This window comes from Salvelinus sp. IW2-2015, linkage group LG19 (genome assembly GCF_002910315.2).
Source record: "Salvelinus sp. IW2-2015 linkage group LG19, ASM291031v2, whole genome shotgun sequence".
NCBI lineage: Eukaryota > Metazoa > Chordata > Actinopteri > Salmoniformes > Salmonidae > Salvelinus > Salvelinus sp. IW2-2015.
The window spans coordinates 15,214,032-15,226,375 of record NC_036859.1 but is presented as its reverse complement, the minus strand read 5'-3'; the positions used below and the strand labels follow the sequence as shown (position 1 = coordinate 15,226,375).

General features: G+C 43.1%; 1 pseudogene; it reads right to left on the bottom strand.

Annotated features, from left to right (window-relative positions):
• LOC139029317 (uncharacterized) overlaps positions 1-11,351 on the bottom strand; it is a 28,891-nt pseudogene extending 17,540 nt beyond the window's left edge.
• Positions 11,352-12,344: the final 993 nt, after the last annotated feature.

Sequence of the window (12,344 nt, the reverse complement as noted above, 5' to 3'; positions counted from 1 at the left end):
AAAAAATCTGACAAGTGAGCACTTAGATATGTGTGGTCATTTTTGCATTTTCATAAATTATAATGTTTGGGAATTACACATACTAAGGGATTTGTGAAAATTCTATAGCAATATAGAGTAGGAAAGTGGCKACTCGTTTGGACAATTAATCAAATCAAATCAAATTTTATTGGTCACATACACATGGTTAGCAGATGTTAATGCAAATGTAGCGAAATGCTTGTGCTTCTAGTTCCGACAGTGCAGTAATATCTAACAAGTAATCTAACAATTCCCCAACAACTATACACAAATCTAAAGGGATGGAATAAGAATATGTACATATAAATATYTGGATGAGCGATGGCCAAGCGSCATAGGCAAGGTGCAATAGATGGTATAAGGTATAGTATATACATATGAGATGAGTAATGTAAGATATGTTAACTTTCTTAAAGTGGCATTGTTTAATGTGACTAGTGATCCATTTATTAAAGTGGCCAGTGATATGAGTCTCTATGTATGCAGCAACCTCTCTGAGTTAGTGATTGCTGTTTAGCAGTCTGATGGCTTTGAGATAGAAGTTGTTTTTCATTCTCTCGGTCCCAGCTTTGATGCACCTGTACTGATCTCTCCTTCTGGATGGTAGTCTCAATTGCGCATCTGTAAAAGTTTGTCAGGGTTTTAGGTGACAAGCCAAATTTCTTCAGCCTCCTGAGGTTGAAGAGGCGCTGTTTCGCATTCTTCACCTCACTGTCTGTGTGGGTGGACCACTTCAGTTTGTCTGTGATGTGTACGCTGAGYAACAACTTTCCACCTTCTCCACTACTGTCCCTTCGATATGGATAGGGGGGTGCTCCCTCTGCTGTTTCCTGAAGTCCATGATCATCTCCTTTGTTTTGTTGACGTTGAGTGAGAGGTTGTTTTCCTGACACCACACTCCGAGTGACCTCACCTCCTCCCTGTATGCTGTCTCGTCGTTGTTGGTTATCAAGCCCACTACTGTTGTGTCGTCTGCAAATTTGATGATTGAGTTGGAGGCGTGCATGGCCCATCAGAAAGTCTAGTACCCAAATTGCACAGGGTGGGGTTGAGAACCAGGGCCTCCAGCTTAATGATGAGCTTGGAGGGTACTATGGTGTTAAATGCTGAGCTGTATCAATGAACAGAATTCTTACACAGGTATTCCTCTTGTCCAGATGGGATAGGGCAGAGGGCAGTGTGATGGCGATTGCATCGTCTGTGGACCTGTTGAGGCGGTATGCAAACTGAAGTGGGTCTAGGGTGGCAGGTAAGGTGGAGGTGATATGATACTTGAATAGTCTCTCAAAGCACTTCATGATGACAGAAGTGAGTGCTACGGGGCGGTAGTCATTTAGTTCAGTTATCTTTGCCTTCTTGGGTTCTGGAACAATGGTGGCRATCTTGAAGCATGRGGGYACAGCAGACTGGGATAGGGAGCAATWMAATATGTCCGTWAKCACACCAGCKAGCTGGTCTGAGCATGCTCCGAGGACGTTGCTAGGGATGCTGTCTGGGCCAGCAGCCCTGCGAGGGTTAACTCGTTTAAATGTCTGACATTGAATTGCAACTCCACTTTGTCCCTATAATGACATTTTGCTTGTTAGATTGTCTTGCGGAGGGAATATCTACACGGTTTATATTTGGCCATATTCCCAGACCTCTTTCTATGGTTAAATGGGGTGGTTCGCATTTTCAGTTTTGCGCTAATGACGCCATCCARCCACGGTTTCTGGTTAGGATAGGTTTAATAGTCACAGTGGGTACAACATTTCGAATGCATTTCCCATAAACTCACTCACAAAGTCAGCATATAGATCAATGTTATTCTCTGAGGCTGCCCGGAACATTTCCCAGTCCGCGTGATCAAAACAATCTTGAAGCGTGGATTCCGATTTGTCAGACCAGCGTTGAATGGTTCTAGTCACAGGTACATCCTGTTTAAGTTTCTGCCTATAAGACGGTAGGAGCAAGATGGAGTCGTGGTCGGATTTGGCAAAGGGAGGGCCTTGTATGCATCGCGGAAGTTAGAGTAGCAGTGATTGAGTGAGTGCTGCAATCAATATGCTGATAGAATTTAGGTAGCCTTGTTCTCAAATTTGCTTTGTAAAAATCCCCAGCTACAATAAATGCATCCTCAGGATATATGGTTTCCAATTTACATAGAGTCCAGRGAAGTTCCTTGAGGGCSATCGTGTTGTCTGCTTGAGGGGGTATATACACAGCTGTGACGATATCTGACTAGAATTCTCTTGGGAGATAATATGGCTGGKATTTGATTGTAAGGAATTCTAGGTCGGGTGAGCAGAAGGACTTGAGTTCATGTATGTTGTTATGATTACACCATGAGTCGATAATCATGAAGCATACACCCCCACCCTTCTTCTTCCCACGACGCATGAAGAAGCCCGGTGGCTGAACCGACTCCGATAACGTATCCCAAGAGAGCCATGTTTCCGTAAAACAGAGAATGTTACAATCTCTGATGTCTCTCTGGAAGGCAACCCCTGCTTTAATTTCATCTATCTTGTTGTCAAGAGACTGGACATTGGCGAGTAGTATACTCGGAAGTGTTGGGTGATGTGCACGCCTATGGAGCCTGACCAGGAGGCTGCTACGTCTGCCTCTTCTGAGGCGATGTTGTTGTTGGGTCGGCTTCTGGGATTAGATCCACTGTCCTGGGTGGTGGTCCGAACAAAGAATTKGCTTCGGGAAAGTCGTATTCCTCGTCGTAATTTTGACAAGTTGATGTCGCTCTTATATTCAATAGTTCTTCCCGGCTGTATGTAATAAGACTTAAGATTTTCTGGGCTAACAATGTAAAAAATKATAWATAAAAAAAACWAAATACTGCATAGTTTCCTAAGGACTCGAAGCGTGGCGACCATCTCTATCGGCGCCATCTTGCTTTAATAGACCCTGCAGTAAATAACACCCAATAAAAACATCTACCTCGTCAAGGACTGGAGTCTACYTAGACCGGTGCGCCATAGCCAATCAGAACTACTGTAGCCTTTTGCCACACAGGCCTGCCATAATTCACATTGAACTGGACTGTGTGTTTACAGGCAGTTGCAACAGCGCGACTTTAGATCATTAGAACGCATTAGCCAAAAGCCACCTGAATGGATTTCTGAAAATATGTCAATACCACTGGAGTCCTCTTACATATGGGAACTTTACAGTCCTATTGATCAAACAAATATGAAAAGGTAGTCTCTCTCTCCTTCAGTTATGCACATCAACAACAACAAGATCAACAACTAATGCTGGCCAGAGCAAGATGAGCAAAAATCTAACAAAGGAACATTAGATATAGCCTGTCAAACATTTTCATCTAGTTGGCCGTCAAAATTGCACTGATAAACGATAAGGAATTGGAGCCTACTCATCCTTCTGCGGCTTGCCTTGTCCCAACCAAGCACCCAACCTAACGGGCAAAAGTTGGCTAGCTTGCTAGCTAGCTGTTTACAGACTCAAATGAGAGAAAACCTCACTGACCATTTTACTCACCCTTGCAGAGTTGGTTAGGCGGTTTACATGTTATCTAGAGCGTTTGTGACTGACTAATACTTTTTTGTCTACGTTTACTGGCAACGGTCATATTCAGCGAATGCGCATTCGTACATTCATCAGTTATCCTGCGCACAGACGAAATTGGAGTAGACAGCCAGAGTGAATTTGCGAATGCAAGAGATATGCTAACCAAATGACACCTGCATCTCTAGCTGTGTATAGCCACTGAAATCATGGGAAAAAACTCAGTCACTCACCCACTCCTCCACTGACAAGACATGACATCCTCCTAGCAGCTAGCTAACTAAACTATGTATACAAAAGTATGTGGACACCCCTTCAAATTAGTGACTTTCAACGTGGCACCGTCATAAGATACCACCTTTCCAACAAGTCAGTTCGTCAAATTTCTGAAGAGGTAGGACACACAAGCTCACAGAGTGGGACTGCCAAGTGCTGAAGCGCATAACACGTAAAAATCATCTGTCCTCGGGTGCAACACTCACCTCGCTTCCATGGCCGAGCAGCCGCACGCAAGCCTACGATCACCATTCTCAATGCCACGCATCCGTTGTAGTAGTGTAAAGCTCACAGCCATTTGACTCTAGAGCAGTGGAAACACGTTCTCTGGAGTGATGAATCACGCTTCACCATCTGACAGTCCTAAGGACAAATCTGGGTTTGCCAGGAGAATGCAACCTGCCCGAATGCATTGTGCTAACTGTAAAGTTTGGTGGAGGAGGAATAATAGTCTGGGGCTGTTTTTCATGGTTTGGGATAGGCCCCTTAGTTCCAGTGAAGGGAAATCTTAATGCTACAGCATACAATGACATTCTAGACGATTCTGTGCTTCCTTCTTTGTGGCAACAGTTTGGGGAAGGCTCTTTCCTGTTTCAGCATGACATTGCACCCGTGCAGGAAGTGAGGTCCATACAGAAATGTTTTGTCGACATCGGTGTGGAAGAGCTTAATTGGCCTGCACAGAGCCCTGTCCTCAACCACATCAAACACCTTTAGGATGAATTGGAAAGCTGACTGCGAGCCAGGCCTAATCACCCAACATCAGTGCCCGACCTCCCTAATACTCATGTSGCTGAATGGAAGCAAGTCCCCGTAGCAATTTTCCAACATCTAGTGGAAAGCCATCCCAGAAGAGTGGAGGCTGTTATAGCAGCAAAGGGGGGACCAACTCCATATTAATGCCCATCATTTTGTGAAATGAAATGTTCGACAAGCTTTTGGTCATCTAGCTACATAAATAGATACGCTAGCATATTAGCAAAGTTATGACTGACTTGTGATCGTTGCCCTTGCTAGATTGATTGTATTGACATTCCAAGCCTTAGTTACATTTGTACATCACTCAACACAAATGCAAGAGTTCTGAATTTCCCTACAACATGAAATACCAAGACAATTTAGAGAGAAACCTCTCCTAACCTTTAAAACCTGGCACCAGAACATGTGCACCAAGCCACACATCACTCAAGACCCATTAAAAAAACAACTTCTCTTAACGTGATGAAATCTGTCTGGCAGAGCGCATGCAGCAGATAGCATGTTTAATCTCTCTGTCAGTGATAATTTGATGAATGGATAAAACTTTTGAATTTTATCAGTGCACAAATGGCCCTTAAAATCATACATTTTTGACAGGTAATCCCTGATAAGCACCACAACAGCCTATTGTGGTGATGCAGGCAAAACCTTTAATGGGAATATTTCAAACCATTTTGGTACAGGAAGTAATAATAATTTCGATTATTTTAAATAAATACTTCCAAACAACTGCATATAGATTTTAGCAAAGCCAACACAAAAATCTCACATTTGCGACAGAATAGCACAAACTAATCCTAAAGGACAATGACGAATGATGAATGGCAATAGGCCACATGTCCATCTGATGAGTAGGAGTAATAAAGTGTTGTGAGTGCAGGAGGAGATGATAGCAGGTCCACTAGGTCGCCTGCCTCTTCTCTGTTCCACAGCAGCAATTGTCAGCCCCGCATGGCTCGTGGTTCCCTTCTCCAGGTCAGGGTTCACCCAGCTGTGGCCCATCCTCCCGTCCCCCCAGCCCCTGACACAGCAGATGTTGTTGGGGCTGAGGACCACCACGGCGGTGAGGGCCCAACGACGACATCTGGGTCTGATTACACTCAGACAATCCAGTTTATCAGCCAGTTAGATCCACTGTACACATCACTGACTGTTCCACTCAGTCCCCCGACTTCTCCCCACACACAGAGCTGCTCTGATGGTGACACATTCTATATTCACTAATACCAGGTTTAGATTGTTTTACTTCTTACTCAAAATACCAAGGTCTTAAAATGTTTCAATTAATATTCAGTTGAATACACACTTCCTGATAGAAGTGGGAGGTTTTTCCGGATCTTCATTTACTACATCCGTAAAGTATTCTATATTCATAAACATGATAATTAAAAGTATGTTGTCACAATTTCCTTTATGATCACATAATTACATTGTTTGAAAACATGGAACTACTGCATAATAGCATGCAATTTGGGTTGACCTAATTTACAAAGTTAACTAAATTAAAACACCATGCCATCTCTCTACCCAGAGATATAGCCATGTTTTCCTCGCTCCCTCCCCCTCCAGGGAGAGAAATAAATCCCTGCTTGTCAAACACACACAATGACAGCCTTAATGATATACTGCAGCTACATTAACTACTGTATGTCCCCCAGGACGACTGGCAAACCTCCATCAGGTGTTTCGCAGGGATCAAAACCACTATGTGTGTGTGCATTTGTGTAGACTACAAGTGGTGTAAAGTACTTAAGTAAAAATACTTTGAAGTACTACATAAGTAGTTTTTTTTTTCTGTACTTTACTATTTATATTTTTGATATATTTTACTTTTACTTCACTACATTCCTAAAGACAATAACATACTTTTTACTCCATACATTTTCCCTGACAACCAAAAGTACTCGTTACATTTTGAATGCTTAGCAGAACAGGAAAATGGTCTAATTGCGCATTTATCAAGAGAACGTCCCTGGTCATCCCTACTGCCTCTGATCTGGCGGACTCACGATTCAGTACGAGGATGTACTCATTTTAAATGGGTGAGAATGTCACAGGTGTTACTCATTTGAGGGTTTAACCTAACAAGAATTTCTATTGGTTAATTGCCTGGTCATGTGACTTGAGCTGCATGTACAGAACCAGAAACGGTAAATAACAACATTTTTGAAGGAACAGAAACAGAGCCGGGAACAAAAGTGATCCATACTGTTCCGGAAAAGAACTGTTATTTTAAAAGCATGGGAAACAGTTAATAATGTTATTTTACCTTCCAGGAAATGTTTTCTAGTCCCACAAAAAAAATGCAACAAAGCACCTATGCAAAGCTGTCACTCTGTCACTCAAAAACGTATTCCAGTGTCTGCCTGCAAGCTGAAAATCTTTGCCAGTATGTGTGCGTGTTTAGGCTACCTGCCCCTCTCCCCTCTGAAGCATAGGCTACTGTACTGACGTTAGCATAGGCTACTGTACTGACGTTACAAGTGTGATTCAGAGATAGGAAGAGAGATTTTTATTTGGCTAGAGAAGAATGGATTAACCTTTTCAATGCTAGTTAAGGATACATTAGGCCTAGTTACCATGTTTAACGTTGGATTTATTAACATCAAAAAGGCAAGATATGTTTTTAATTCCGGTGCCGCTCTGCACCCACAAGCTTGTTAGCTTTCTAGCTCAAGCTTGTTAGCTAGTAGCTCAAGATTGTTAGCTACCTAGCTCAATGGACATTCAAAGTTCCTTCATAGAAGCCACTCCTCCTAGGTATAATTATGTGGACCTAATTCAGATACTGCATGTTATAACAAGATGCCCAGTGCTTCAAGCCTCCTCCTCAACCCTCGCTCAACCCTCGCTCTCTCCCCACCCACAAAATTTCATTTGATTTTTGCTCCATYGGCTACACTTGTCTGTCAATTACGCATGTAAACAACTAGCTTGCCTGCTCTATCCCCACTGGTTGGTAAAGTAATTTAATAAGGTAAATGTAAAAAACTGTTGATTTTTGATTCGAACCAGTTCAGAACTTTTTTTTGCTGGTCGGAACAGTGGAACAGAATGAAAACAATAGTGGTTCTGTTCAGAACGAAACGATTGGAAAATAATTTAGGTTCTACACCGGATTTAAACCCCCTGTTTTGTGTTTGTTGGCAGCTGCCCACAGGAAGTGAATGCAGTCCGGAGATATGGTGGATCCTAGGTTTTGCCAGAGCATGTAATGATTTATTTTGGTAAAAGCACATAGCTAATGGGGTTTGTTTGAGCTGAAATGGTTTAAAAAAGAAAAATGGACCTCTGCCTCCTGGGCTGCATTGCCCCTTTTAGTTTTTTTAGTTTGGTTTGTATGTCTTTATTTTAACTAGCATGTTTTTAAGAGTGAAGAGTCAGATCAATTATATTTATGAAAAGTTTGGAAATAAAACAAATGAACGGAATGGAGAAACTGGAGTTTGTTGAAATGGAACAATGGAAAACCATGCCTTAAAATAAATGTTAAACTGTCTTTTGTGTTCTGCCTCTGCTTCACGCTGCCTGCTCAATCCCAGACATTTCACCTGTCCACCTCGTGACACTTGCACAATTACCAGAACATACAATTGCTCATAGATCTGCATACAACAACCTGCATTATTTCTACAATTTGCACTTTTATAGCATATGGGAAATGTTTTGCAGTTGGAGATACAAATCATATAAACAGGGGAGTTTGAGGAAGGATTACTCTGCACACAAGTATCATTCATCTGAGTTTATTTTCCCAGAGTGCCTCAGATGTTGTCGTCATCCTACCAGCCAATMAAATCCCCTTGACACTCTGCGCTCTCGACTCATGTAGTTACATTAGGATTTCTACAATCACCTGACACAKAAAGATACCAGCAGAGGTAGTATATCACAAATCAACTCTAATTCCCCTATTGAGTAACAGATGAAGTTAAACTGAAATGGACTTTGTTTCAGATCAAACCAAAAACACAGTGAGGTGAAGTTCTGGGTGTCCACTATGATACTAATCAATTGAAGCATAAGTACATCATTCCAATATCACATTCATGCCATTTCTTGAGCGTTCTGCCGTTCTCATCAAAGARCCCTACAGTGACAGGATGAAAGTGGAGGTTGAGAAGGGGGCTATACTATTTTTCATCCCATTCATCCATCCAGTCATCATAACCCACTAAGCCTCACTCAGCCCCAACACCAAGCCAGAGCCAGGCCACTCTCAGCAGGCTTCCGCGTGTCAGAGGTCCCTGTACAGCCTCTGCCAGTGACACAGTCACGGGGCCCGGCACTAAAGCTATCACCGCCTCCCAGCACTGCCAAGGCAGGAATGCTGGGGGTTATCTCCCTCATGGAAGCACAGGCCTGCCTGATGTGAAGTCCCTTTGATCTGTGTGCAGCCAGTCATATTCCTCTCTTTATGTTCTTGTTTCTATAATCTGATATTTCCCTTTCCAAAAGAGATCTGAAAAATGTACTTTTATCTTGCTAGATGTAATGTGGGAGAAAAGGAAAAACGTAGCATGGAAAGCAACAAGTAGGCCTACATTTACACCAAACTCCCTTTTCTGCCAAAAGAATAGTATCAGCCAGAGACAATGTCCCTTAGCCTGAGACAATGTCCCTTAGCCTACCATTTGGGACTAGCCTGTGTGGCCTCTAGCCATGATAAAAAATAATAAATAATGAAGCTACATACAGGGAGTACCAGAGCCAGATCAATGTGCAGGGGTACGAGGTATTTGAGATATGTACATAAAGGTATGGTAAAGTGACTAGGCATCAGGATGGATAACTACAGAAAATGTAGTAGCTACAGCAAATACTGAATGTGAAAGTGTGTGTCTATGTGTGCGTGCGTGCGTGCGTCTTTGTATGTGTGTGTGTTGTGCCGGTATGCAGGTGTGTGTGAGTATGTAGTGTAAGTGAATGTGAAAGTGTGTGGGTTTTGTGTGAGAGTGTCAGTGTAGTGTGTGTGAGTGAGTGTGTATATATACAGTCACTTCAGAAAGTATTCAGACCGCTTGACTTTTTCCACATTTTGTTACAGCCTTATTCACAACAAAAAAATCCAGAAATGTTTGCAAATGTATAAAAAAAAAGACAGAAATACCTTATTTAAATAAGTATTTACACCCTTTGCTATGAGACTCGAAATTGAGCTCAGGTGTATCCTGTTTCCAATGATCATCCTTGAGCTGTTTCTACAACTTGATTGGAGTACACTTGTAAATTCAATTGATTGGACATGATTTGGAAAGGCACAGTTGACAGTGCAGGTCAGACCAATGAGTTCAAAGGAATTGTSCGTAGATCTCCAAGACAGGATTGTGTCGAGGCACAAATCTGGGGAACGGTACCAAAACATTTCTGCAGCATTGAAGGTCCCCAAGAACACAGTGGCCTCCATCATTCATAAATGGAAGAAGTTTGCAACCACCAAGACTCTTCCTAAAGCTGTCCGCCTGGCCAAACTGAGCAACCGGGGGAGAAGGAGCTTGGTCAGGGAGGTGACCAAGAACCTATTGGTCACTCTGACAGAGCTCCAGAGTTCCTATGTGGAGATGGGAGAACCAGCCAGGTAGTCCTGAGGCATGATCCTAGGGCTCAGATCCTACAGGAGGGGAGGGAGAGAGAGAGAGAAAGAAATTAGAGGGAGCATACTTAAATTCACACAGGACACAAGATAAGACAGGAGAATTACACCAGATATAACAGACTAACCCTACCCCCCCCGGCACATAGACTATTGCAGCATAGATACTGGAGACTGAGACAGAGGTAGGTCGGGGGACACTGCGGCCCTGTCCGACAGGGCCAACCAGGCAGGATATAACCCCACCCACTTTGCCAAAGCACAGCAACCACACCACTAGAGGGAAATCAACAGACAAGGCTGAGGGATACCCTGAGACAAGGCTAAGTATTGCCCACGAAGATCTCTTCCACCGCACGAGCCAGAGGGGGCACAAAACCGGACAGGAAGATCCCGTCTGTGACTCAACCCACTCAAGTGACGCACCCCTCCTAGGGATGGCATGGAAGAGCACTAGTAAGKCAGTGACTCTGTCCCCATAATAGGGTCAGAGTCAGAGAATCCCAGTGGAGAGAGGGGAGCCGGCCAGGCAGAGACAGCAAGGGCAGTTCGTTGCTCCAGTGCCTTGCCGTTCACCTTCGCACCCCTGGGCTAGACTACACTCAATCATAGGACCTACTGTAGTGATGAGTCTTCAGTAAAGACTTAAAGGTCGAGACCAAGTCTGCGTCTCTCACATGGATAGGCAGATCATTCCATAATAATTGAGCTCTTTGTGAGAAAGCCCTGCCTCCAGTTTTTGCTTAGAAATTCTAGGTACAATAAGGAGGCCTGCGTCTTGTGACCATAGTGTACGTGTAGGTATGTACGGCAGGACCAAATCGGAGAGATAGGTAGGAGCAAGTCCATGTAATGCTTTGTAGGTTAGCAGTTAAACCTTGAAATCAGAGCTATCCTTAACAGGAAACCAATGTGGAGAGACTYGCACTGGAGTAATATGATCAAATTTATTYGTTCTAGTCAGGATTCTGGCAGCTGTGTTTAGCACTAACTGAAGTTTATTTAGTGCTTTATCCGGGTAGCCGGAGAGTAGAGCGTTGCAGTAGTCTAATCTAGAAGTGACAAAAGCATGGATTAGCTGTTCTGCATAATTATTGGACAAAACGTTTCTGATATTTGTAATGTTACGAAGATAGGGAAAAAAGCTGTCCTTGAAATATTCAACATCCCTACMGTGAAGCATGGTGGTGGCAGCATCATGCTGTGYGCATGTTTTTCAGCAGCAGGGACTGGGAGACTAGTCAGGATTGAGGGAAAGGTGAACAGAGATCCTTAAATTAGCCAAAAAAATTGCTGTTTTCGCTTTGTCATTATGGGGTATTGTGTGTAGATTGATGATGATTTTTTATTTGTTTTAATCCATTTTAGAATAAGGCTGTAACGGTAACCAAATGTGGAAAAGGGGAAGGGGTCTGAATACGTTCCGAATGCACTGCATATATTGTATATGTGACACTTGTTCATGTGTGAAACAGGAAAACTATTAGCACCCCTTATATATAGTCTTGTGAATGTGCATAGAGTCATTGCAAAATTTGGTTACCCAAATAATGTGGGTAACCATTTCAATAACTATTTAGCAGTTTTAATGGCAATAAGCAGTCACATGGCTTGAGTGTAGAAGCTGTCTCGGAGCCTGTTTGTCCGAGAGCGATGCACCGGRACTGTTTGCCGGACTGTAGCAGAGTGAACAGTCTTTGGCTTTGGTGATTGAAGTCTTAGGCTCTGAGCTTTGCTTGCAGGCCAAAGACAGTTATTGACAATGTCTCTCACCTGATGCCCTGTGGTTGTGTAGGCTAGCCATGCCATGCTGCTCATCTGATGTGGTGTAAGGGTCACTGCTATCAGCCCCAGCAGGAAGTGGGCAGGGCCTGCTGTCTGGAGCTGTGTGAGACCCAAATTTCACTTCGCACACCCACAGCTTAAAGCCAATAAGCATTGGGGTGTTATTCACGTTATTCCTGTACTGTATATCACATTTCTGCTCAATGCAACAAGATGATCTAAAAAGATTAAAGATGATTTGAATTAGTGATCTAACACTAAAATGATTTAGACAAAAATTGGCTTTGATACCAACCACCGTTTTTTTACTCTGCTTTGAAGGACTAGATAAGCTAATGGGGCTTTCACTTTCAACGCTCAGAGATACTGCCAAAGACTGTCACCGGAAGGG